Below are 27,799 nucleotides of genomic sequence, written 5' to 3'. Positions count from 1 at the left end.
GTCACTTTCTCAAAAATATGCATCATATCCAAGGTTGCATGTGTTGGGGGTAAAGGCACCATTGCCTAGCCACCCATGTATTACTACACTAATATTACCCGCCACTACACAGTGCAGGTGGAAAGCGCCTATCACTGTCACTTTATTCTTTATTCTTTTAGTGACAGTTTGAATAAAGGAAGGCCTAGTCACACATTGTGACTGTTGGAGTTCCTATTTGTGTCTCTCTCTCTTCTTGCTCTTGCTCTTCGCCATAGCTCACTTCCAAGCAAGCTTCGATCTTTCTCACCTTTCAACTAGTATCAGACCTTTGGATTAGAGCTTCATCATGGAGCTTGGCCCAGCATTACTTCAGCCTGGATTGAAGACCTAGAGCTTGGAGCTTCAATGCAAGCCCCGATTTACTACTGTATATTGAAGCTCCAAGCTCAATGCCCAGATATGCTATTTGAGAGCTATTGAGCCTTTATTTGGATGTGAACACGTCGTTGTTGGTTGGGATTTATGCTACCTTGGTTGACATGTTATTTTACTTCCAGTTTGGTTATGCCTATTGGTTTCAGGCTATGTCTTTGGGATATGCAATGAAGTATTGGCCTTTAGGGTACAGCATCGAGCTTGTCTTTGGTTCTGGATCTTCATTTGAGCTTGAGCTTGGCTTTGGAGTGCATTTGATGCTATGTCTTGGATGTACATATGGCATGTATGTTGCCTATGTTTGACAGGTCTTGACATGCTTGGCCTATGCCACTACTACATGCTACTTACATTGTTTGGAGCCAATTGCTACTAGTGCCTTGTCTTGGCTTGCATTTGGCTTCCAAGAACTTACTTGGGATACTTCTTGGCTTGCCAGAGTTGTATTTGGGATACAGTTGATGCCTATGGATGCTATGATTGGAGGCTACATAGCCTATATGCTCATGATGTCTTATTGATGTCTGGTCTTGGATCTTTTGTCACTGGTGCTCTCATATGTCCTTCTTGAGCTTCTTGGCATGATCCATATGGCTTTTGTGCTAGTGGGAGCATCATTGGTTGTTTGACAGACATTGAGTAGGTGGTTTATGCTATTGAGCTTTGAGTCTTTTGAGACTAGGATCTTCTTCACTTGGATGTTGCATGGTTGATATGCTATGGTCCACATACATGTACTTGGGCTGATTTGGGCTTCGCACTCCCTGAGCATACACCTCTTTGTGTCAAGACTTGCCAATGTTGTGTACACTTTGCCCTATTACATAGTAGGTGTGCCGGCTTACTAACAGATTCCTTTGACATGCTTGGGTGTTTGCTCGATGTCTTGCTCGATGTCCATATGACTGTTATATGCTAATTTATGCCCATTTGATGCTAGTTATGCTTTGATAGTCAGTGGTTGACTTGGTGCATTAATTTTGCCTACAGTTTGCTCTCATTGTACCTAGCAATAATTTATTACAGCAAGATGTTATGTATGGATTTATGTGGATTTTTCATGCTAAATCATCCTGATTTTATGTACTTTTGATGGTACTTGGTGGGCAACATCATTAGCTATCAGTTTGTGGTCATTTTGCCTTGGTTTTGGATGTTTACAGCAGAAAATAGCAAGCAATTTTGAGCTATCTGCACTGTTTTGGACTCCATTATGGGTTCTTCTTCCACTGACAGTGCTATCTTCAACATCACTAAGCTTGATGGTATGAATTATGCCTATTGGAAGAGCTAGGTTTGGTAGGTATTAATGCAAAAATCGCAGATAAAGCTAGTAAGGATGCATGGCGAGTAGCCTAAAACCATGACTGATGAAAAATTGATTGAGCTTGATGAGTTATGCAAGTCCATCCTCATCTTGTCTCTCACTGAATAGGTGCATTGCAATGTGGTTGAGGAAGCATAGAGTGCTTGGCAGCTTTGGGATGAAATTAAGAACCTCTATGACAAGAAAAGTCCAACAAGTCAGATGTATTGGTTGAAGCAACTTATGGACCTCTGCATGAAGGAGAATATGACAATGTCTGCTCATTTGCGCCAGTTCCATGCTTTTCTCAAGAACTTGACTTCGCAAGGTATTACCTTTAATGATGAGGTTACTCCATTGTTTTTGCTTGGGACTCTAAGTAAGTCATGGGATGTATTATATACTGCCTTATGTGCTTCTGCTACTATTTTGAACTTGCTTGATGTAGAGAGTGCTCTTCTGTAGGAAGAGATCAATCGTAAGAACTTGGATGCCTCTAGTGTGTTCCATGCTTTGACTATTAGAGGCAGAGATGGTAATGGCAAGAATGATCATGGGAATGGTTGTGGTGGCAGAGAATCACAATAAGTCTAGGTCTAAGTCACATGGTAAGTCGCACAACAAGTCTTGTGGGAGAAATGCTAATGTGACATGTCATCATTGCGACAAAAAGGGTCATATACGCCCACAGTGTCATGAGTTGTGCAATGAGAAGTGCAAAGAGAAGGGGAAAGACAAAGTACAGGAAAAGCCCTCTGATTGCAGCATTATGCCTACGAAATCTAGTGTGAAAATTGAGGAGATAAATGTTATGCAGATTGATGACTCTAATGAGGAGTACATACTTGCAGCTACTTCTTGTGATGCTACGTTGTTGGATTGATGTTCACTCTATGTATGCACAATGTTGGCTTTTGGATTATGGTACTTCATTTCATGTTACACCATGCCGTGAGTGGTTCCACTCCTACCGCACTATCTCTCGTTCAGTTCGCTTGGGTGATGACAGGTCACTTGCTATTGTTGGCATTGGGGATGTACGACTGCAGTTCTCTACTGGCAGTACTTTTCTGTCATAGGATGTGTGTCATGTACTTGTGCTTACATGCAGTATTATGTATGTAGGGCAGCTTGATGATGTTGAGTTTCATGTTTCATTTGGGGATTGTGCCTAAAAGATCACTCGTGGCAGACTTGTGCTTGCTAGAGGTGCCAAAGCTGGCAGCCTCTATCCTCTTGTAGTTGATGGGTCCTTTGTTGACCATGTTTTGTCATTGGGGTCCATCCCACTTGTATCTCTTTGGCATGCCCATTTGGGCCATATGTCCTTGAAGGGAATGAATTGTTTTTCTGGTTTGCAATACTTACCGCCCCTTGACTACACATGTTTTGATTCCTGTGAGCATTGTCTTTATGATGGCAGACAAACTAGGAATACGCATAAGAAGTCTGGTAGGACATGCATGAGTGAGCCCCTGGCATTGGTACATTCGGATGTCTATGGGTCCATGCCTTGTCAGTCTATGGGTGGTGCAAAGTATTTTGTGACGTTCATTGACGATTGTTTGCGTAAAGTCTGGGCTTACCCCATTAAGCTTAAGTCCGATGTCTTGGCTATATTTCATTGATGGCTTGCATTTGTTGAAAACCAGATTGAAATGCCTTACGATTGACAATGGGGAAGAATATGTGTCACATGATTTTGAGCACCTATGTGACAAGAGGGGTATTAAGCGTCAATTGACTGATCCCTATACCCCACCCCAAAACGGTTTGGCAGAGCAAATGAATAGAACCATCCAGGAGCGTGTATGTAGTATACTTAGCCATGTAGGCTTACCACAGAGCTTTTGGGCTGAGGCAGTCAGTACAGCTGTGCATGTCATAAATAGATCACCTTCTAGTGGTTTGGATTTCCAAGTTGTAGAGGAGGTATGGATTGGGAAATCTCCATCTTATGCACATCTACGTGTCTTTGGATGTGAGTCATTCTGCCATCTGCCCAAAGACAAGCATACTAAGTTGGATCCTAAGAGTGTCAAATGCATTTTCCTTGGCTATGCGGATGCAAACGAGATGGGTTACTGCTTCTGGGATCCGCAAGCACGGAAAGTCATCCACAACCATGATGTAGTCTTCCATGAAGACAAGAGGCATAGGTAGCCTGAGAAGGTGGTAGAGATACATAGGGTTATATTCCAGGAGAAGCCACATGCTCTTGCACAGCCAGTTGGATAGCATGCAACAACAGTTGGTACACATGGCCAGAGTGTTGGACCGGCCGCAGAGCTTGCCATGAGACGGGGTCTATTAGAGATAGATTTCCACCTAATAGATTTGAGCCCTCGATGCATAATGTTTTGGTTACAGATGCAAGAGAGCCTCTCACCTATGATGAGGCTATATGTAGGGGTGATAGTCACTCATGGGAGAGGGCTATGCAGTCTGAGGGAGATAGAATCCCTACACAAGAATATGACTTGGGATTTTGTTGCACTACCTCAGGGCAAGAAGGCTTTGCCATGCAAATGGGTGTACAAGCTAAAAAGTACCCATGGAAACCCTAAGCTGGCTTATAAGGCAAGACTTGTTGCTAAGGTTTTTAAACATGAGCATGGAGTTGACTTTGATGAAGTCTTTTCTTCTGTGGTCAAGATTACCACCCTACGCTTGGTTTTGGCCTTAGTCGTGCAGCTTGACTTGGACTTGTACCAGATGGATGTCAAGACTTCATTCTTGCATGGGGATTTTCCTAATGAGATATACATGGAGCAGCCTAAGGGCTTTGCAGAACCTGGCAAGGAGCACCTAGTGTGCAAGTTGAAGAAAAGTCTTTATGGCTTGAAGCAGGCACCTAGGGAGTGGTATCATAAGTTTGATGCCTTTATGCAGTCATAGAGCTACATCATAAGTGCTATGGATCCGTGCCTTTACATCAAGAAAGCCTGTGATGGCTCATTTCTTATTTTGGTACTTTGTGTGGATGATATCTTGAGCTAGATGCTCTTAAATCTCAGCTGAAGAAGAGCTTTGGGATAGGCCTCTCACATTCTTGGTATGCGTATTAAGCGTGATAGGCATCATGGACTACTCTACCTCTCACAAAAGGAGTACATTCATAAAGTCCTTGAGCGTTTTTGCATGCAAGACGTAAAGCCTATTGGATTTCCATTACCTTCTGAAAGGTGAGAAGGATCGAAGCTTGCTTGGAAGTGAGCTATGGCGGAGAGCAAGAGCAAGAAGAGAGAGAGACACAAATGGGAACTCCAACCATCACAATGTGTGATCGGGCCTTCCTTTATTCAAACAGTCACTAAAAGAATAAAGAATAAAGTGACGGTGACGGGCGCTCACCACCTTCACTGTGCAGGGGCGGGTACTGTCAATGTAGTAATATATAGGCGGCTACGCAGAGGCGCCTTTACCCCTAACAACTTCCCACTTAAAGGCGAATCTGCCCTAGTGAGGAGGGAAAAGAAAAAGAAAAGACAATACAATGTACACATGTACAAGAGGATGAGAAAAAACTTCATCTCATCCAACGCCCATCAATCTCTTGAGGAAGGCAAAGCGCTCAATAGTGATGCTTTTCATGAGCAAATTTGTAGAATTTTTGTCAGTGGAGATCTTGACAAGGTCAATAGACTTGTCCTCCATGACCCCACATATGAAGTGATACCTCACCTCAATGTGTTTCGTCTTGGCATGGAAGACCAAATTCTTGGCTAGCTGAATAGCACTCATAGAATCCGAATGCAGTGTAGGTATAGTATCAATCCCAAGGTCATGATCCAAATGGCCCAACTATATGGCCTCCTTGCAAGCGTGAGTGGTGGCTACAATATACTCAGCGTCAGTGATAGACAGAGCCATACACTTTTGAATCGTGGACATCCAAGAAACAACACCTCCAGCATAGGTGAATACATAGCCAGAAGTGGACTTCCTATTATCTGCATGTCCTGCATAATCGAAGTCTTTGTACCCCACAACTCTAGTATCCTAGCTACCATAGCAAATACACATATCTGCTGTGCCTTTCAGGTATCACATGATACCCTTCACAACATCCCAATGTTTATTTCTAGGTGTAGCCATATAGCGTGCCACAACACCAACTGCCAAGGCAATATCTGGATGAATGGCTATCATGGCATACATCAAACTGCCCACGACTGATGTGCATAAGGGATCTTGGCCATCTCGGCCCTTTGCTCATCTATCTGCGGACAATTGACCTGTGAAACCTTCACATAAGAAGGTAATGGACAACCAATAGGGTTTACGTCCTGCATGCAAAAACGCTCAAGGACTTTATGAATGTACTCCCTCTGTGAGAGGTAGAGTAGTCCCTGATTCCTATCACGCTTAATGTGCATACTAAGAATGGGAGAGGTGTGTTCCAAATCCTTAATCTCAAAGCTCTTCTTCAGCTGAGATTTAAGAGCATCCAGCTCATCATGAGCTTTTCCTGCTATCACCATATCATCCACATAAAGTACCAAAATAAGCAACAAGCCATCACGGGCTGTCTTTGTGTAAAGACACGAATCCATAATAGCACTCCTATTGCAGCCCTGTGACTGCATAAAGGCATCAAACTTATGATACCATTCCCTAGGTGCCTGCTTCAAGCCATAAAAACTTTTCTGCAACTTGCACACTAGGTGCTCCTTGCCAGGATCTGCAAAGCCCTTAGGCTACTCCATGTATATCTCATCATGCAAATCCCCATGCAAGTATGCAGTCTTGACATCCATCTGATACATGTCCAAGTCAATTTACGCAACTAAGGCCAAAACCAAGTGTAGGGTGGTCATTTTCACCATAGGAGAAAAGACTTCATGAAAGTGAACTCCATGCTTCTGTTTAAAACCCTTAGTGACAAGTCTTACCTTATAAGCTGGCTTGGGGTTTCCAGGGGTACTTTTCAGCTTGTACACCCATTTGCATGGCAAAACCTTCTTGCCTTGAGGCAATGCAACCAAATCCCAAGTCATATTCTTGTGCAACAAGTCTATCTCAGTCTACGTACCCCTCTCCTAGGAGTGACTGTCACCCCTATGCATAGCCTCATCATAGGTGAGAGGCTCTCCTGCATAGGTAACAAAGACATAATGCATCGAGGACTCAAATCTATCAGGTGGATGTCTATCTCTAGTAGACCATCTCACGGTAGGCTCTGTTGCCTATCTAGCACTCTGGCCGTATGTATCGATTGCTGCTGTAGGCTATCCAACTGGCTATGTAGGAGCTTGTGTCTCTTACTGGAATATAACCCTACGTATCTCTACCACCCTCTCAAGCTGCCTATGCATCTTGTCTTCATGGAAGACTACATCATGGCTACGGATGAATTTTCATGCCTACAGATCCCAAAGGTGATAACCCATCTCACTTGCAACTCCATTGCCAAGGAAAATGCATTTGATACTCTTAGGATCCAACTTAGTATGCTTGTACTTGGGCACATGGCAGAATGCCTCACATCCAAAGACAAGAAGATGCACATAAGACGGAGGTTTCCTAGTCCATACCTCCTCTGCAACTTGGAAATCCAAACCACTAGAAGGTGATCTATTTATGACATGCATAGCTGTACTGACTGCCTCAGCCCAAAAGCTCTATGGTAAGCCTACATCGCTAAGCATACTACTGTGTACACACTCCTGGATGGTTCTATTCATCTGCTCAGCCAAACCATTCAGGGGTGGGTTATAGGGGGCGGTCACTTGGGACGCTTAATACCCCTCTTGTCAAATAGTTGCTCATAAGCACGTGACACATATTCTCCCCCATTGTCAGTTCTAAGGCATTTCATCCTATGCCTAGTCTGGTTCTCAACCAATGCAAGCCATCTCTGAAACACAACTAACACTTCGGACTTAAGCCTAATGGGGTAAGCCCAGACTTTACATGAAAAATCGTCAATGAACGTCACAAAATACTTTGCACCACCCATAGACTGATAGGTCATGGGTCCACAAACATCCAAATGTACCAATGCCAGGGGCTCACTCATCCGTGTCCTACTAGACTTCTTATGCGTATTCCTAGTCTGTCTGCCACCATAAAGACAATGCTCAGAGGAATCAAAACATGCATAGTCAAGGGGCGATAAGTACTGCAAACCAGAAAGCATTTTCATTCTAGGACATATGGCCCAAATGGGCATGCGAAAGAGATACATGTGGGATGGGTTACTGACAAAACATGGTCAACAGAGGACCCATCAACTACAAGAGGATAGAGGCTGCCAGCTTTGGCACCTCTAGCAAGCATAAGTCTGCCATGGGTGATCTTCTAGGTAGAATCCCCAAATGAAACATGAAACCCAGCATCATCAAGCTGCACTGCAGACATAAGACTGCGTGTAAGCGCAAATATATGATGTACGTCCTATAACAGAAAAGTACTGCTAGTAGAGAATTGTAGTTGTACATCCCCAATTCCAACAATAGCAAGTGACCTGTCATCACCCAAGTGAACTGAACCAGAGACATTGCGGTAGGAGTGGAACCACTCACGGCATGGTGTAACATGAAATGAAGCACCACAATCCAAAAGCCAGCAGTGTGCATACATCGAGTGAATATTGGTCAACGATGTAGCATCACAAGAACTAGCTGCAAGTATGTACTCTCCATCGGATTCATAAGTCTGCATGACATTCATCTCTTCAATTTTCACACTAGATTTTGCAGGCATAATGCTGCGATTAGAGGACTTTTCTTGTACTTTGTCTTTCCCATTCTCTTTGCGCTTACTGTGCAACTCATGACACTGTGGGCGTATATGACCCTTTTTACCGCAATGATGACATGTCACATTAGCATTTCTCCCATAAGACTTGCTGCACGGCTTACCACCACACGACTTAGACCTAGAATTCTACGAGTCTCTACCACGGCCATTCCCATGGTCATTCTTGCCATTACCATCTCTATCTCTAACAGTCAAAGCATGCAACACATGAGAGGCATCCAAGTTCTTACGATTGATCTCTTCATGCAGAAGAGCACTCTCTATATCAAGCAAGTTCAAAATAGTAGTAGGAGCACATAAGGCAGTGCGAAATACATCCCATGACTCACTCAGAGTCCCACGAAAAAACAATGGAGTAACCTCATCATTAAAGATAATACCCTACGAATTCAAGTTCTTGAGAATAGCATGGAATTGGCTCAAGTGAGCAAACATTCTCATATTCTCCTTCATGCGCAGGTCCATAAGTTGCTTTAGCCAATACATCTGACTTGCTGGACTTTTCTTGTCATAGAGGTTTTTAATTTTATCCCAAATCTACCAAGCACTTTGTGCTTCCTCAACCACATTGTAATGCACTTGTTCAGTGAGAGATAAGATTAGGGTGGACTTGCATAACTCATCAATCTCGTCCCATTCGTCATCAGTCATAGGTTTAGGCTGCTCGCCATGCATCCTTAGTGGCTTTATCTGTTATTTTTGCACCAATAACCTGCCAAACTTGGCTCTTCCAATAGGCATAATTCGTACCATCAAGTATAGTGATGTTGAAGATAGCACTGTCAGTGGAAGAAGAACCCATAATGTAGTCCAAAATAGTGCAGACAGTCCAAAATTGCTTGCTGTTTTTTCCTGCAAATAGCCAAAATACCACCAAAACCAAGGCAAATTGACCATGAATTGATAGCTAATGATGCTGCCCCTACCAAGTACCATCAAAAGTACATAAAATCAAGATGATTCAGCATGAAAATTACACATCAGTCCATACATAACTGCTTTTTGTAATAAATTACAGTCTGGTACAATGAGAGTAAACTGTAGGCAAAATCAATGCACCAAGTCAAAAAGTGACTGTCAAAGCATAACCAGCATCAAGCGGGCATAAATCAACATATGATAGTCATACGGAAATTGAGCAAACACCTATGCATGTCAAACAAATCCGTCAGTAAGCCGGCACACCCCCTGTGTAATAGGGCAAAGTGTACACAACACTGGCAAGACTTGACACAAAGAGGTGTATGCTCAATAAGTGCAAAGCCCAAATCAGCCCAAATACATGTATGTGGACCACAGCATATCAACCATGCAACATCCAAGTGAAGAAGATCCTAGTCTTTCGAGACTCAAAGCACAATAGCATAAACCACTTGCTCAATGTCTGTCAAACATCCAACGATGCTCCCACTGGCACAAAAGCCATACGGATCAAGCCAAGAAGCTCAAGAAAGGCTTATGAGAGCACCACTAATGAAAGATCTAAGACCAGACATCAATAAGACATCATGAGCATATAGGCTCTGTAGCCTCCAAGTATAGTATCCATAAACATCAACTGTATCCCAAATAAAACTCTGGCAAGTCAAGAAATATCCCAAGTAAGCTCCAAGAAGCTAGATGCACACCAAGACAAGGCACTAGTAGCAGTTAGATCCAAACAATGTAACAAGCATGTAATAGTGGCATAGGCCAATCATGTCAAGACCAGTCAAACATAGGTAACATATGTGCCATATGCACATCCAAGGTGGAGCATAAAATTCATTCCAAAGCCAAGCTCGAGTGCAAATAAAGATCCAGAACCAAATATAAGCTCAATGTCATACCTCGAAGGTCAATACTTCAGTGCATATCCCAAAGACATAGCTCAAAACCAATAGGCATAACCAAACATGAGATAATAGGCTTCAGCCCACTATGGTACAATAGTGATTTACTATTCAAAACTGAGTATTTTCAGCAAGAAAATCAGTCCAAAATGATGGCATAACATGTGCCTTGCATCCCCCAAACAATCGGGCATCAATAGGTACCAAACCGATTAAGTAGAAGTGGCCAAACAAGCATAGCATTAGATGCCAATGTTACTTCTGCATAACATGACTGTGGGACTAATGTAAACAGTCCTGAGAATGTACAAATCAAACCCAAAATTAATGCCAATGATCAAGGAGGCTTCAACGAAAGTTAGAGACCATTGCCAAGTGCATTGCGAAGCCCGAAGAAGCATGACATAGCCATCAATGAGGAGTAGGTGAGCTACTATAGTGTGCTATCCAGAATAGCCAAATAAAATGGCACAAATTTTGTGAACCCTTCTTTTGATCATGTGCATCCACGTGGCCTCAATGGTAGTTGTTGGAGGCTGTGGGGGGTGCCCAGCGAGACCCACAACAAGCCTCAAGTGCCCAAATGCAAGAGAGAGCAAGATCCAAGCTCCAAGGGTTTGAGCTATGGCTGCCCTGTTTGACTACAACTTGAGAACTAAAGAAAAACACTAAACAAACACTTCAATACCTCTATAACAATGCCTTGAGGGTGCCTCAATAGGCCGGGAAGGTGTACGAGAAGTCAGGGAGTGGCAGGAGCTCGGGAAGGTCAGCTATGGCTGCCAGGAAGGAGAACCAATGCTGTAGGTATTTGATTGGAAGCTAAGAATGCCACGAACCAAGCTTGAGAAGTTGGGAAGCCTTGCTCTGATACGAGTTGAAAGGTGAGAAGGATCGAATCTTGCTTGGAAGTGAGCTATGGTGGAGAGTAAGAGCAAGAAGAGAGAGACACAAATGGAAACTCCAATAGTCACAATGTGTGACCGGGCCTTCCTTTATTCAAACTGTCACTAAAAGAATAAAGAATAAAGTGACAGTGACGGGCGCCTACCACCTATAGTGTGTAGTGGCAAGGTACTGTCAGTGTAGTAATACACGGGCAGCTAGGCAGAGGCACCTTTATCCCCAACACCTTCTTATGTGCATGTTTCACAGGCCAATTGTTTGTAGAACTGCACAGCATCAATGAGGAGTAGGTGAGATGTTGTAGTGTGCTGTCCAGAACAACCAAATAAAATGGCACAAATTTATTGATCCCTTCTTTTGCTCCTGTGCATCCATGTGGCCTCAATGGTAGTGGTTGGAGACTGTGGGGGGTGCCCAGAGAGGCCCACAACAAGCCTCAAGTGTCCAAATGCAAGAGGAAGCAAGATCCAAGCTCCAAGGGTTTGAGCTATAGCTGCCCTGTTTGACTACAACCTGAGAACTAAAGAAAAACACTAAACGAACACTTCAATACCTTTATAGCAATGCCTTGAGGGTGCCTCAATAGGCCGGGAAGGTGCTCGAGAAGTAAGGGAGTGACGGGAGCTCGAGAAGGTTGGCTATGGCTGCCACGAAGGAGACCCAATGCTGTAGGTATTTGAATGGAAGCTAAGAATGCCACGAACCAAGCTCGGGAAGTTGGGAAGCCTTGCTCTGATACCAGTTGAAAGGTGAGAAGGATCAAAGCTTGCATGGAAGTGAGATATGGTGGAGAGAAAGAGCAAGAAGAGAGAGAGACACAAATGGGATTTCCAATAGTCACAATGTGTGACCAGGCCTTCCTTTATTCAAACTGTTACTAAAAGAATAAAGAATAAAGTGGCAGTGACGGGCCCCCGCCACCTATAGTGTGCAGTGGTGGGTACTGTGAGTGTAGTAATACATGGGCGGCTAAGTAGAGGCGCCTTTATCCCCAACACCTTCTTATGTGAATGTTTCACAGGCCAATTGTCCGCAGAACTCAATAGAGGGCCGAGATGGTCAAGATCCCTTATGCATCAGTCGTGGGCAGTTTGATATATGCCATGATAGCCACTCATCTAGATATTGCCTTTGTAGTTGGTGTTGTGGCATGCTATATGGTTACACCTAGCAAAAAGCAGTGGGATGCAGTAAAGGGTATCATGAGATACATGATGGGCACAACAGGTATGTGTATTTGCTATGGCAGCTAGGATACAGGAGTTGTGGGCTACACAGACTCCGATTATGCAGGATATGTAAATAGTAGGAAGTTCACTTCCGGCTATGTCTTTACCTATGCTGGAGGTGCTATTTCTTGGATGTCTAGGGTTTAGAAGTGTACGGCTCTCTTTACAATTGAGACCGAGTATGTTGTAGCCACTGAGGCTTGCAAGGTGACCATATGGTTGGGCCATTTGGTTCATGACCTTTGGATTGATACTATACCTACGCTGCATTCAAATTCTATGAGTGCTATTTAGCTAGCCAAGAATCCGATCTTCCATGCAAAGACGAAACACATTGAGGTGAGATATCACTTCATACGTGGGGTCGTGGAGGACAAGTCTATTGACCTTGTCAAGATCTCCAGTGATGAAAATCCTGCAAATCTGCTCACAAAAAGCCTCACTACTAAGTGGTTTTTCTTTCTCAAGAGATTGATGGGCGTTGGATGAAATGTCATTTTTCCTCATCCTGTTGTACATGTGTACATTGTCCTGTCTTTTATTTTTCTTTTCACTCCTCACTAGGCACATTCACCTTTAAGTGGGAGGTTGTTGGGGGGTAAAGGCACCTCTGCCTAGCCGCCTGTGTATTACTACACTGGCAGTACCCACCACTGTACACTACAGGTGGCGGGTGCCCATCATAGTCACTTTATTCTTTTAGTGACAGTTTGAATAAAGGAAGGCCTAGTCACACATTGTGACTATTGGAGTTTCCATTTGTGTCTCTTTCTCTTGCTCTCGGCCATAGCTCACTTCCAAGCAAGCTTCGATCCTTCTCACCTTTCAGCATGGTGGTACATCTACAAAATAGGATCCCTCATACAATAGTTCTGATTCAATTGATTGATCACTAGCTATGAGTCACCTTTTACCAATAACCAATGGATACAACCATGTCGGGCTGCATTCAGTCCCATGATTAAGGCCTTGTATTCTACCATGTTATTCGTAAAAGCAATGCTAAGATATGCTCCCAGTTTTGTAACAACTCTATGCTGGGGATCTTTAATGACCACACCAACACTCGCATGCTTAACATGCCCTCTAGAAGCTCCATCAAAATACAAAGTATAGACCTAGTCTTCATTGATAGGCCACACCATATTGATCAGCTCACTCATACTTATGATAATCAAAGTCGAGCCAAGAGAGAGGATGTGTAACAAGTACAATCCCTCCTTCCTTGCTAAAATCAATAGGAACACTCCTAAGAATCCTTTGACAATGGTGGCAATAGACCTTAATATTCCAAGTGAAAGATTCGTCTTGTCACTCAATAATCTGATAACCTTTACTCCACCAAATCACTCAACCTTGGTGGTAATGCTACTCTAAATATGGATGGACAAGATAAGGAATGATTCTTACCATCTGATTATCTTGGTACCTACTGTAAGATAAAGGTGAATCTTGAAGGACCTGCACAAGCACCAAGCCACCCAATGTAATAGTAAGGCTTCAACATATTAAAGTTTACCTTTTTTTAAACTCTACCCCTTGCAACTGTGCTAAAAGGGCTATAGAGCCATTCTTTTCTATACTAACAATTTTATATAGGCCATCCCATTTGGGTTCTAGTTTACTAGGAAATAGCTCATGACGAGCATCATATTACATCACCAATTGACCCTTCACAAATTTATATTTCTTAGCCTGATGGTCATGAAGCTCTTTCATTCTCCCCTTTCCTACTTCTTGATGTAATAGAGTATGCAATCGAATTTCATTAAGATGCACAAGAGAAATAAATATTTCCTGTAATCCTTCTGCCTCACCCAACGAATGATTGAGAAAAAATCGTAGAGTGGACAACTCTATTTCCAATGGTAAGACACACTCTTCCCCATATACCATCTTGAATGGGCGCTGGCATGTAGCTCTCTTAAATGTTGTATTATCAGCCCAAGTCACCACATACAATTTCTTATCCCAATCTCACTTACTTTCAGATACACTATCTTGGATAAGATCCCTACGAGCAGCTTATTCGTACTCTCGAATTAACCATTCCCTTGTGGATTATGGGGTGGTTTTATTGTGTTTAATCTTCAAATATTTTGTTAAGGTCACTATAACCTTATTTAGAAAGTGTGTCCCTTAGTCAGACACTAACTCCTTAGGTGGACCAAAATGGCAAACAATTTGCTCCATAATAAAACTGGCCATCTCCTTAGCGTTATCCTTTATCATTGCTTGAGCTTCAGACTAATTTTAAAAGTAGTTTGTTGCTACAATGATATAACACTTTCGCATAGTTGATGAAGGGTGTATTGGTCCAACAAAATCGATATCCCATTTTTTGAAGGATAATGTAACTAAAATAGGATTCATTGGTGGCTTACAATTCTCCCTAGCATTGTATCTTTGACAGACATCACAACGCTTAATATAATTGAAAGCATCATGAAAAATCATTGCCCACCAATATCCAGCACGTAGAGATTTTTGGGTAGTAAGGCGTTCAACAAAATGTCCCCCACATGCCAAATCATGGCATTCCTCAAGAATAAATGTTACCTCATCAGGTATTGCACATCGACGATAAATATCATCCACACCTTTCCAATACAAGAAACCTACTATAATTGAAAAGGGTAGTGCTTGTTGCTACTTACTCTTCCTCTTCTCTGACTTTGATAGAGTAGCCCCAACCTTTATTGTAGATAGATAATGTGTTATAGCTTGTATACCACGAAGGGATGGAAGCTGTATCAATTTTGAATAAACCCTCAATGTCACTTCCTTTAGCCAGAATTTTCTTTGGCTCTCTAAAATCCACAAGACATTCCACAATGCCTTGCAACTTTGGTTTCTTACTCTTAATCTCATAGTCACAAACTGTAAAGTGATTAACCACTTTGCTAAACAATTAGGCGGCTACAACTTGTTCATCAACAGTCTAAGTCCTTTCATCTTCGTAAAAAATACCACCTTCTCATAAAGAATATAGTGCCTAAATTTCTTTGTTTTGAAAACCATTCCAAGGCACTATTTCTCTATATAAGTATAAATAATTTCAAATATTCCCAATTTAGGGCTAGAAAAGGCAATTGGATTATACCATTTCTCTTCCCAAATTTGGGTTAAACAGTAGCTAATACTATGCATTATTGTTGTAGAATATATATAAAAGACCTTACCTTTTTTAGGTGCTTTCAAGATTGGTGCTTTCACTACTTCCTACTTCACATCCTCAAAAGATACTTAACATGCTTCACTCCAATTATATAGATAGTTAAAAGATAACATGTTCATCAATGGCAATGTTCTTTTTGCCAATACATTGATAAATCTCTGATAATATCCCATTGATGATAGAAAGCAGTGTACCTCTTTTGGAGTGCATGGCGGGCTCATAGTGACAATAACCTTTATCTTTTCATGATTAGTCACTCGCAATCTCCACTGAGCTAAGTACATGGCCTAGTAACAATCCATAGGTCACCCCATAGATGCACTTTCATGGATTAAGAGCAATCTAGAATAGGGATATGTCACCAAAAGTCTTATCAATGGTGTTGCTAGGAACCAGGCTTATTGCATAACCCAAAGGCCATCACGTGATACACAAATGTTCTGAGAAGACAATGATAAATATCATTTTCAACTTATCTTCCTCTGCAATAGCCATTTGGTTGTATCTAGCAAAGTAGTACATAAATGAATAGATCTCCGTACCTACTACTTGATCTAAAATTTGATCTATGAATGGTAATAAATAGTAATCCTTAACTGTCTACATAGTAAGCTCTCTAAAATCTATGCAAAGCTAAATTTGATTCTTTTTCTTTTCCTTCATGATAACGCGACTGGTGAACACCACTCTATGTATTGTACCGGAAATATCATGCCAACCTTTTGTAATTTTGTCAATTCCTCAAATATCCCATCCTTTAGTTTGAAAGGCATACACCTTACTTTTTGTTGCATAGGGCAGCTACCTTCCTTTAGGGGAATGCTATGAATAGCTAGGCTAGGAGGAATATCTCTCAGCTAGTCATAACTCCAAGAAAAATTATCATGGAATTCCTAAATAAAGGACACATAGTCCTCCCTCTCTTCCAATTAGAGCATGGGCCCTAATTTAATTGGCCATGAATCATTCATCATGCCAAGGTCTCTAACTCAATTACGTCCACATCTCTTATCCTATCTTGAGCCTTGATCTGTTCATACAAAGTTACCTGATAGATATCGTATGTTGATGATGTCTCACTAGCAGATGGATCCTCTAATATATCTAATTTTGACGAGGATAAATGAACTCCCTCACTTTGAGGAGATTCTGAGTAGGCATCTACAACTACACTTATGGCATCTCTAGCAAAGATAAACCGACCAATGGGTATATCAACCTAATAGTCCACTTGTAAGATCCATGGCCTACAAGGCAATACTTTGATAGCTAGGCTGCCCTGGAAACCTAATAACCCTAATGTCCAGAATGCATTCCACATTAGAGAGAGTCACGTGGACTTTAGTGATGCAATCTTCAAGTTGTCTTAAATTTTCATCAACCATTCAGAGAATCGTGGAGGCATCTTTTTGGATTTCTAACCCTAGCCTCTTCATCAATTCTACACTCATAATTTTGACAAAGTATCCCGTATCTACAATAGCATGTTCCATTAATATACCCCACAATATGCCCATGATATACCTAGTGCAAAGAATCTTCTTAAACTCTTTACACACTCTTGGGGATAATTTGATCAACTACGAGAAATTTACATCAGGCTCAACCTCGTAAAGAGAACTTGCTAAATCAAATTCATGATAGTTAGTAATAGATCTCTTCTCTCTCACTAGACCATTCTCTCCTTTGGTCTTTGAACAGGCTTTGGTGCCTTTTTCTTGGCTTTTGCCTTCTTCTTTGGAAATTCCATATCCTTCTTGGGGTGAGCTATACTTTCAACAATGGCCTTTAGAGGTCTACCTTTCACATCAAGGTTAAGGACTTGTGTCCCCTTTTCATCTTGCTTAGGATTTTCTATATAAGTTTTACATTGTCTTTGTCACCATCTTTACCCTTTTGACCTCTTGTAATGATCTATAGAATAGAAGCTTAAGTGCCATTGACATGTATAGCTTCAATAAGGCTGACTCCACTCCCCCTAGGCAACTGCTCTACAATAGCCTTCCCTCTTTGTAGTATTTGTTTTGGTCTCTTGCTGGAGATTATTCCCTTATGCTTGATTGTTTACTAGACTTGGCTATTTACTTCCTTGCTGGAGATGGCTAATCTTGCTCCAATAGGTACTAGTTAAGTGGCCAGACTTGTCGCCATATGTCTAATATTTGGACAATTCCTAGGGAAATATTGGCCACCACACCACTTACAGCTGAGTCTTGAGGGGGCACCCTCTTCAGGGCATCCACTCCCTATCAAATTCTATTTCTTCTTAAGGAAATTGACATCAACAAGTATTTGCCTATATTGTTTGCTAATCATGTTTGTATAGTGCTTCATCATATCCTTAACCTTGCGAAGGATATTTGAGGCACTTGACTCATAGCCATGATCATCTACCTATCATTCCATTGGCCTAACCACTTGATTGGGAATTGGCTACTAATTCCTTGGAACAACATTAGAATTTGTCATTTGGCTTTCAACATTTGTTAGAGTCATCTGACTAACCATAGGCATGGTCACACTAGGAGGAGCTGGCAACATGGGCACATTCTGAAGCATGCTTCTTCTCTCATTGGCAGTACTCATGGGTATCCCTTGATCTCCATTTGTCAATGCCAAAGTATTTCCAGCACCTAGGCTTGAGTTTCAGTTTGCCCTAGAGATATAGGCTGCTTGTAATCATGTCTCTACCTCCTTTTCTCATGTAATAGTTGTATTAATGTCAACAAGAGCAACATCACTCAATTGGACATAGGTATTTAAGTCTATCCCATGTAAAAAATATTGTAATTGAGGAGTAGCTGGGAATATAAGTCTGCAACTTGCGAAATACTTCATTCAGTTTCTTGGCCTAGCCTCAAATATTCTCATGAGGTTCTTGATGTGCTACATTGACAACACATAGCCAATAATGACTCCTGTTTTAGGGGAAAACTCTCTTTAAAAGGCTACAAAAATTAGATCAATTGTAGTTATGGTTCCAGCCTCTAGGGTGTGATACCATATTGCAACTCATCCTTTTAGAGTCATATTAAAGAACATCATCAAGTGTCCTTCATCTTGAATTCAATAGTTAAACATCAACTTTTCAAACTCATTAATATAAAGTTCCACATCTTCCTCTACTAACAAAAGAGGAAATGCTAAGGCTAGCAAGTTTGGCATTCCTACTAGGATTGCAGTGGGTTGCACCATTACGACCAGATTCTCTAAGGGTCCCTAAACTATGGGAACTATAATCCCACTCCAAGTGGGCTCACCAATTGGGAGATGGAAAGTACTAGAACTTCCTCCTCCTCTTAACGGACTATTTGTGGGGCTAGGGTTACTAAGATCCCTCCCTTGTAGGGATATCGGACCACTCCGCTGAAGAGAATATCACCTAATGATCTCGGCCCATCGTCTAGCCCTTCAGCTCTTTCTTGCTTTTGTAGCTTGCTGTGATGGTCTTTTGGATTTATTTCACTGTCGTTTGGCATACACTAATAAACTAGTCCCTATCGACCACAATTCGAACACCGCCACTTATTAGTGGCTCTTGACACACGCACCACTTGTTGCGACCTAAAATGGGCCTAACACTAGCTGGACCTCTATGCTTAACCAAAACACCCCCAACCTCATGGCCCAGGAGCACTCGGAGACTCCACACTAACTCCTCACAAGGAGCCCCTACACATATTGGTATTGTACACCTCATAAAATAGACACATGGAGCACCCCTCGACTAATTGTTGCAGCCCCACTACGACTCTCCTATAGCTCATGGATTGGCCCCCAATGCATGGTGAACACATAAAGCACATATGATACATAATCCCGTCTTTTAAACAATTATTCTAGGAGATAAAATATAATCCTCACTAAACACTCCCCATAGGAAATGAACATCTAGTCCTATGGCTCGGGATACCTCACCCTCATCAGCGTGGGTCCATGTTTATGAAGACAATTGCCATGCATCCAGGATGATACCATGTGTTGAATGCAATACAAATGTGAATGATTCATATTTCTCAACCATTTTTGTTAATTTAAAACAATATTATGACCATGAAAAACCATTTATTTTCATGCTTTTATTCTAAATAACGTGATTGTTGCGTTGCATAGGGTCAACAGCACACCGGAGCATGCTCATGCTACTAAACCCTCTAATTCTCAAAACACACATTCCCTATGTACAAAGAGCATTAGAAAAAATCAAATTCGGTATGTAATGAGCACTTATTACCTACTCCTCTCTCTATCGTTTAGGATTGTGCATTCGGTGTGGTAGGTTTAGAGAGCGTTTTGATATATTTTTCTTCATAAAGAGTAATAAATGCTCAATAGGGCTTAATTGAGGCTAAACCTCATGTTTTAGTCATACCATACATCCACAGACTTATTTATTTATTTTTTCTATTTTTAAAGTGTAAAAATCCTATTTTTGCTCATTTTTCTATATTCCTTCTTATTTATTTATCAATAAATACCAATATTTCCCAAAATTTTTATGTGACTTAATTAGACTTGCTGAAAATTATTTGCATCCCTCATTTCATCCCATGCAAACACCATTAACATATCAAAACTCCCCAAATCCATGATTTGCCTTAAAACTGCAATTTTATGGGTTTCGTATGTTTATAGAAAAATTAATAAACGATTAGTTCTTGCACATTTTCCTAAATTTTCTCATAAAACAAACCATTGAAAATCAATAACAACCATTTGCAATTGATATTTATCATAGAACAATGAAATTTATCACTTATTCATAAAATCGTGCTTTATCTCACACGTATCTTCTATTTGGATAGCCATTAATGCTCCTCCAAACATTGATGTAGGCTCCACCATGTCTCACCATCATCTCCCAATCAAAATCTCTCAAATCAGTCCCACCTCTTCTTCCATAGATTAAGACATAGAAACATGTATTAAGAAGAGAGAGAGTGAGGAGAGAGAAATACTGAATTTGGAGATCTCCATCTAGACAACCATTTTACACAAGACAACAGGCAATGAAGAGTGAAAAATGGACGAGATCCATGGCAATGATCTGTTTTGTGGCTTACTCTCAACCCCCAATCTCTCCCTCCATCAAATCAACACTAGGGGGGGCATCGTTTTTTTTTCACCATTTTTGAAATGTCCCCCCTCCCCCCAAATTGATTTAAAAGGCCTCTTTTGGGGGGGGGCCCAAAGCCAAAAGGCCATGCCCACTTAATTTCGATCAAATTTTGGCCCTCTAGGTGCCTGGCTTCCCACTTTTTCCCCATCTAGCAATCAATTTGAGATCCCAAATTTCTTGCATGTCCAACTTGAGGTCCCAAATGGCCAAGAAGTCATTTTACTTCGATCCGAAAGTCAAAAAAATTATGAAAAATCTGCAACCACCGCAAAGGTCAAAATTTACATTCACGTCTTCCATTGTCACTTAAAATCGTCGAATCCACTTCTGCTTTCATCGTCCTCTAAATTCCATGTAAAATTTGCATCATTCCACTCCTTTCTTGCATGTCCTAGGCATTTAAATCCCACTCTCAAAGAGAATAGGTGTAGAGAATATGGATGGAAAAAATTAAGAAGAAAGAAAAGAGACTTCATTTAAGATCTAAGGATCTATAGAGGAGCCTTAGATTGAATCCTTAGTCAGCAAATAAGAAATACTACAATCACTTGAGACAATAGCTCAAACCCTATGTTTTAGGAAAATATCCCAATCAATTTGAGACAATGGCTTAGAAGAAACCTTGATGATGATGAAATATCTATTGTAAATAAGATTCAATCCAATGCATAAAATTCATGTGCCATTTAAAAAAAACATATACCAATGGTCAAATAATATCAATCGAGAAGGCTCCTCCACTAATAGTATGCATAGGAATTTTTAAAAACCCTATGCTATCTTCCCAAGATGCATCCAAAATGATCATGATTTATTTATTTTTAAAAGATATTTTCAAATATTATCAAAATTTAAAATATGATTAAAATGTATTTCTTAATTAGAATAATCAAAACCCTTTAAAATGTTCTTAATAAGGATTACAATTAGGAGAGAAATGAGGACCAGATTAGGATAGTGAGGCCAAGGTTAGGGAGGATAGATTTTTTGCATGTAAGACACATACATATACATATACACACAAACACAAACACATGCACACATACTAAGTGGTAGAAGAAGATTTCCACTCACATAACATGCTACCATCAAAGTCATGACACATGCCAATGGGCAATCATCCCCTATCATAGGACATCGGAGAGAGAGAGAGAGAGAGAGAGAGACAGAGAATACTTATTTTTCTTTATATTAAAATTTAAAATTGGTATTTTAATAATTTAAATAAATCTGTAAGTATAATTTGAATGATAATATATCTAAATTTTTTAAATATCTAAAAGATAAAGATTATTAGTATAAGGATTATAGTTGATTATCATTTATTTATTTTCAAAAGATATTTCTAAATATGATTAAGATTAAATATATGATTAAAATATTTTAAATTTTATTAATTAGAAGAAGAAAATTTCTTTAAAGTATTCTTAATTAGGATTATGATTAGGAGAGAAATAAGAACTAGGATTAGGATAATAAGGCCAAGATTAGGGATGATACACAGATTACATATAAAACACACACACACACTCTCTCTCTCTCTCACCCTCTCTCTCTCTCTCTCTCTCTCTCTCATGCACAATAAGTGGTAGAAAAATTTGCCACTCATGAGATGCTACCATCGAATTCATAACATATTCTAATTAGTAGTCCTACCATACCACACGCACCACATAATATGAGAGAGAGAGAGAGAGAGAGAGAGAGAGAGAGAGAGAGAGAGAGAGAGAGAGAGAGAGAGAGAGAGAGAGAGAGAGAGAGAGAGAGAGAGAGAGAGAGAGAGAGGTGGGGAAGGAGAGAGGAAACTTTATCCAAAAGAGAAACACTGACATTTACTCATCTCCACATGGCTTTTAGATATGCTTTTGGAAACCTCATCGTTGGGATTATGATTGGGCATAATGGGCCCACTAGAAATTTTAAAATGCCTAGCAAGCTTTTATCGATTATCAAGTTACCTTCAATATATTCAAGAGTGAATAGTAATCGATGTAAATATATTAATAGGGCAATAGCACACTCTTCTTAAATTAAATTTTTAGTAATTATATAAAAGTTCAATCCCTAATATCAAACAAAAACCTTTATAGCTCTCTTACATTTTCACTCCCTTGGCTATCAATCTTTCCTTTTCTACAACTTAATGGTGATATGAAAATGACTTATGATTAGACCAAGGCAACATATAATAGATATTTTCTAGAAGCCAAAGAAGAGTTTGAATGAGACATAGCAAATGATAAAGATTGGCAATTTTTGACTAATTATATGTTCTTCTTATGAGAAGCAAATTATCATATTACCTCTTTGATGTAAGTATTTGTGTATGCTACATAGGAGTGAAAGAAAAATATATTAGAGTGCATGCTTATTTTATCTCATTAACTAACAACAATGGCAAAGACTTGCACCTCTTCAAAGATTAAACTTTTAAGGCCACTCTCTTTAAAACGTGTGATACATCTTTGCTATACAACTTTCCTTAGCCTTAGTATTTTATTCTTTGTTTGGGATTATTCAAGGTTGAATGAGCATGCCATTAGTATCCTCTCATAGGAACAAGATTGTGAAAGCATACCTTATCTCTTTTTTATTCAAGATTGTTTTTGGATATGGATTTGAGAATGTGGATTATATAATCTATACATGGAATTTAATTAAATATTGTATTTGAAGAAAAGAACATGGAAAATTCCACAAGGACTTTGAAAAGAGATACATAAAATTAGAGTGACTTTTTGAAAACCTTGTTGTGGCCAACATCTTGTGCATTTTGATACATAAAGCATGGTAGTGATTAGATAAAAACTTTTATATAATAAATTAAATTAAATGTCCAAAAATATATTTTATTCTTTAAGTTTAAATATGTCCAATGGAGATGCATGACTTAAATTTTCTTTAGGCCTTCTATATGAGGGGAAGAGGCCAATTATCACATGGAAAAGTTATATTAAATATATATTTCTTGTTACAAAGTTGAGGAAAATATTTGGATGCTTGTAATCTTGAGTGCTAACATGAACTTACATGATTCATATGGTTTGCCACATGGTAGTCATGCATTCATCTATTAGGTTTCAAAAAGAGGATTACAGTTATTTAAAATAAGTGACTATCTTCTCTAATGCACCATCAAAGATAGCAACAAGAATGACAAAGTGATGACAAAATGGATTGGGAGATAGTTGTAGAGCGCTATGAAGAAAACTTTTGTAACATCAAATTTTTCAAGTTTTGGACTTGTATTGTATAATTCAGTAAAAAAAGTCTTAGAACAAATCACGATAATGTAATATGTTGTGGGGCTAAAAATATTTCCACGAAAGTTGTAAAATTCCACATGCCTTCTTGGTGATATGCAACATATCTCCTACGTATTAGAGTCCTCCCACTAGGGTCAGAGTCTAAGGGAACATTTTCATTAAAGTCAAGTATACATTCTCATTGGTGATAGAATATTGATTTTGACGAACTGAGCCCTCTTATTATAAAATTGTACTTTGGTTGAAGACCATACACATTCAATCCCATGTGCTTGAATTACATGATTGCCATGAATTTTCTATACCAGCAAAGGCTTGTGCACCCACCAAGGAAAATATCCAACAAAAGCATAACCAAAATAGAATTCCCACCAAGGAAAATATCCATCTACTCTAACCAACCAATTTCCCATAATGCTAGTTGTTTGGTTGAAGGGGTGAATATGGAACAAAAATAAACATGGAAGGACCTTGTAAGTTTCTCTAATTGAATACATACATGGTTCAATTGGGCGCATTTCTACAAAGTTGGAAGCCCACTTCACAACAAAAATGATTCTACCATTGTATACTTTACACTTAAATCAGGCTACAACACTATGTGACCTACAAATAAAAATAAATATAAGAAAAGAGAGAGAGAGGGAGGAAGGGAGTGAGGTATTGAGAGTCCCAACTCCACATGAGTTGGCATCCACTACACGCCTTGGTGATATGGCATGACTTTACTCATTCGCCAGTTAGGTGACCTACATGGAGGATATGCCAGTGATTCTACAACTCAACTACACCCATGTAGTTCACTCTCGATTATCCCACATTCATTGTGCTACCATAGTGATTTCATATACATATGTTCTAGTACTTTCATATTAGTCTTTTATGATATTGTAGACTAAGTTCTTTTCTTGTGTGGAAGAAGAAGAAAGAAGAAGAAGAAGAAGAAGATTGCAACCTACTTCTTCGTGCTCAAGTATCCATTGTGTGTGTGTGTGTGTGTGTGTGTGTGTGTGTGTGTGCATGCGCGCGCACGTGCGTGTGTGTGCATGCGTGCGTGTGTGCATGTGCATGTACATGTGTGTGTGTGTCTGCATGTGCTTGTGCGTATGCATGTGCATGTGCTTGTGCATGTGCGTGAAATAAAAGTTAAAATAGTCATTAACAACATGAAAGGCAAAGAGTTCTCTTGGAACTATTTGAGAGAGAGAGAAGAAAGAAAGGAAACAAGAAAGATATACTAACTTACACAAAAGCTAAATGTGGCCCATGATATAGAACCAAAGTATATATTTGTTCAATGGTATATCATCATAAAACTAAAAGAAAAATGAGTCCTATACATATAAGGCTAACATCTAAATATCCTATATATAGTATTAAAAGCTCCAAATCTTAAGGTAAGCACGCAGTCTAGTGTGGTCTTAGGCTACTCTACTAATGTAATGAGGGGTATCTCATATGTGTATAAGGCTAACATCTAAATATCTCTATGTCTAAAAAAGTATGTGGTACAAAATATCTAGATATAGTAGCTCCTCTCCAAATCTTAAGGTAAGCGCATGGTCTAGCATGGTCTTAAGCTACTCTACTAATGTATTGAGGGGTATCTCCTATGTCTTGAAATCCTATGTCTTGAAATGATATGGGGTATTTCCTATGTCTTGAAATGATATGGGAACCTCAATCATCAACCAAGTGGTCAAATGCACTATGCTTGATGAAATGCAATGGCCTTGTCTAGTGTGACTTTCCAACATGGGGTGAGTGCAATCTAGTAGGATAAATTTAGATATCTATGTGGTACAAAATATCTAGATATAGTAGCTCCTCTCCAAATCTTAAGGTAAGCACATGGTCTAGCATGGTCTTAAGCTACTCTACTAATGTATTGATGGGTATCTCCTATGTCTTGAATTTCCAACATGGGGTGAGTGCAATCTAGTAGGATAAATCTGTGTCTGTTAAACTAGTACTACTTGTGGGGTTTAATACATGGAAGAAATTTGTCACTACTCTCTTCCAGGGTTCCTTTGGGTGAGATGGTCTCCTATCACTCATATTAGTCCTATGCAAAATCTTTGGAACTCTAAGAAGAAAAGCCCTAGACATTTTGGACCTCATACTCCATGACATGATAGAGGGGTTCGAAGCCCTCACAAAAGGATAGTGATACCTTCCCATATGCCATATATTACATTGTACATATACATATGTAATGCTCCTCTATCTCAAGATTTTTGTCACACAAAGCTAACATATCCTCTCCTGTGCTAGAATATATGTGGATTTACCTTACTATGTCTTGATGGGAGGAGTTGTGCATCTATGGAATAGTAATTTTCATACCATTAGCAAGGTCTATCTCCATATATTATGGTTGGACAACATATCCGCCCTCAGACACAAGTGTAAAAAGAAGCTCCATTGGTCAAACTCCATATTTAGTCCTAGAGAGAGAGGTGACTAAGTCCAAGTCCTCTCTATCTCAACTCTCATGGCATTGGTGCTAATGATTGAATTCAACTCAAAGTGGATAAGGGGGAGTGTAGGGAAATCCAAGCTATACTCAAAGGGTGGGAGCTCACGTCATGTGGCTATATGTTCAATGAGAAAAAAGCAAGGGAAAGACATATGTACAAGCATTTTAGATATATGCTTATGGGAGATCTACAGAGCATAGGAGCATGTTTTTCATTATTTTAAGTCTAAGTCTTCATTATTAAGTTTTACAAAACTTAAAGATAGCTTTGGGTGGATTAAAATACATGCAAGGACTTATCTTGAGTGCTACAAGTCGTCCAAGCCCAAAAATATAAAAAAGCAATATGTTCTATGAAAAGCAACATTGTCTACTATTCTGAGAGGATTTTTGCAATTCTACCTATGTTAGTTGTAGATTACATTAATTTCAATCACTTTGAGTTCATGTGTGATCCTATTCAGAGTTCGTACATCAAAGTTATGGCGGAAATAAGTTGTACCCAAGGCCTAGGGCCTACACAAAAACAAAAATGAAAATAGGGCAATGCAAATGTCAAGGCATGGAAGTAAAAAGCTTATGTTTTTAGAATGGAAAGAAAAAAAATGAACTTCTATATAAGATGAAAAAATTGATGGATGCAAGTTTTGGAAACCAAGAGAGCTATCTTATGCAAAGATATCATGGATCGAACTAATTCTACCACTTGACAAATGCATTTTGCCAAGAAAAGGCTTACCTAGAAGTATGCAATTTGGAGTATATTTTCATGTGGAGTTATCTATGACTGTAGGTGAGATTTGTTACTATAAGCAAGAGTTTGTGAGAGGGTTTTGATAGAGAAAGTGAGCTAAAGTACATCTAGGATACTCATAGTGAATTCCAAGTTATTGTGGTCAATGTATGAAGCATAGTCTTTCATTATATTGATGTAGCAAGAGTTTTTGAATTGCATAGAGTCCTCAAGCACATTCATCTTAAGAGAGTTTCATCTAAGCCATCACCTTAGACATAGAGTTTGTAAGCCAAGAGATTGATTACAATGTACAGAATTCATCAAAGAGCAATACACAATGTGTTTTGGATTCTATTGATTCTTCCATCTACTTTTTCTATCTCTTGAACCCTAATGGTTTATGGTTTGACTTTTTCTTCCCTAACATTTGGTGAATCCGATGTGAAAAGTCATGTCCACAATTGTGAAGATGGGAGATGTTGCAAGATCTTTCAGGACATGCTTCTAGGTCATCTAATGAAGGCAACTACTTCGTCTTTTAATATGTATTTGTGACAACAACAACA

The sequence above is a fragment of the Lygodium microphyllum genome, chromosome 25, assembly GCF_053477565.2.
Source record: "Lygodium microphyllum isolate KBCC chromosome 25, Lygodium_microphyllum_v1.1.10, whole genome shotgun sequence".
NCBI classification, from domain to species: Eukaryota; Viridiplantae; Streptophyta; class Polypodiopsida; order Schizaeales; family Lygodiaceae; genus Lygodium; species Lygodium microphyllum.
The sequence above is the reverse complement of the archived record's forward strand: the minus strand, read 5'-3'. Positions refer to the sequence as shown.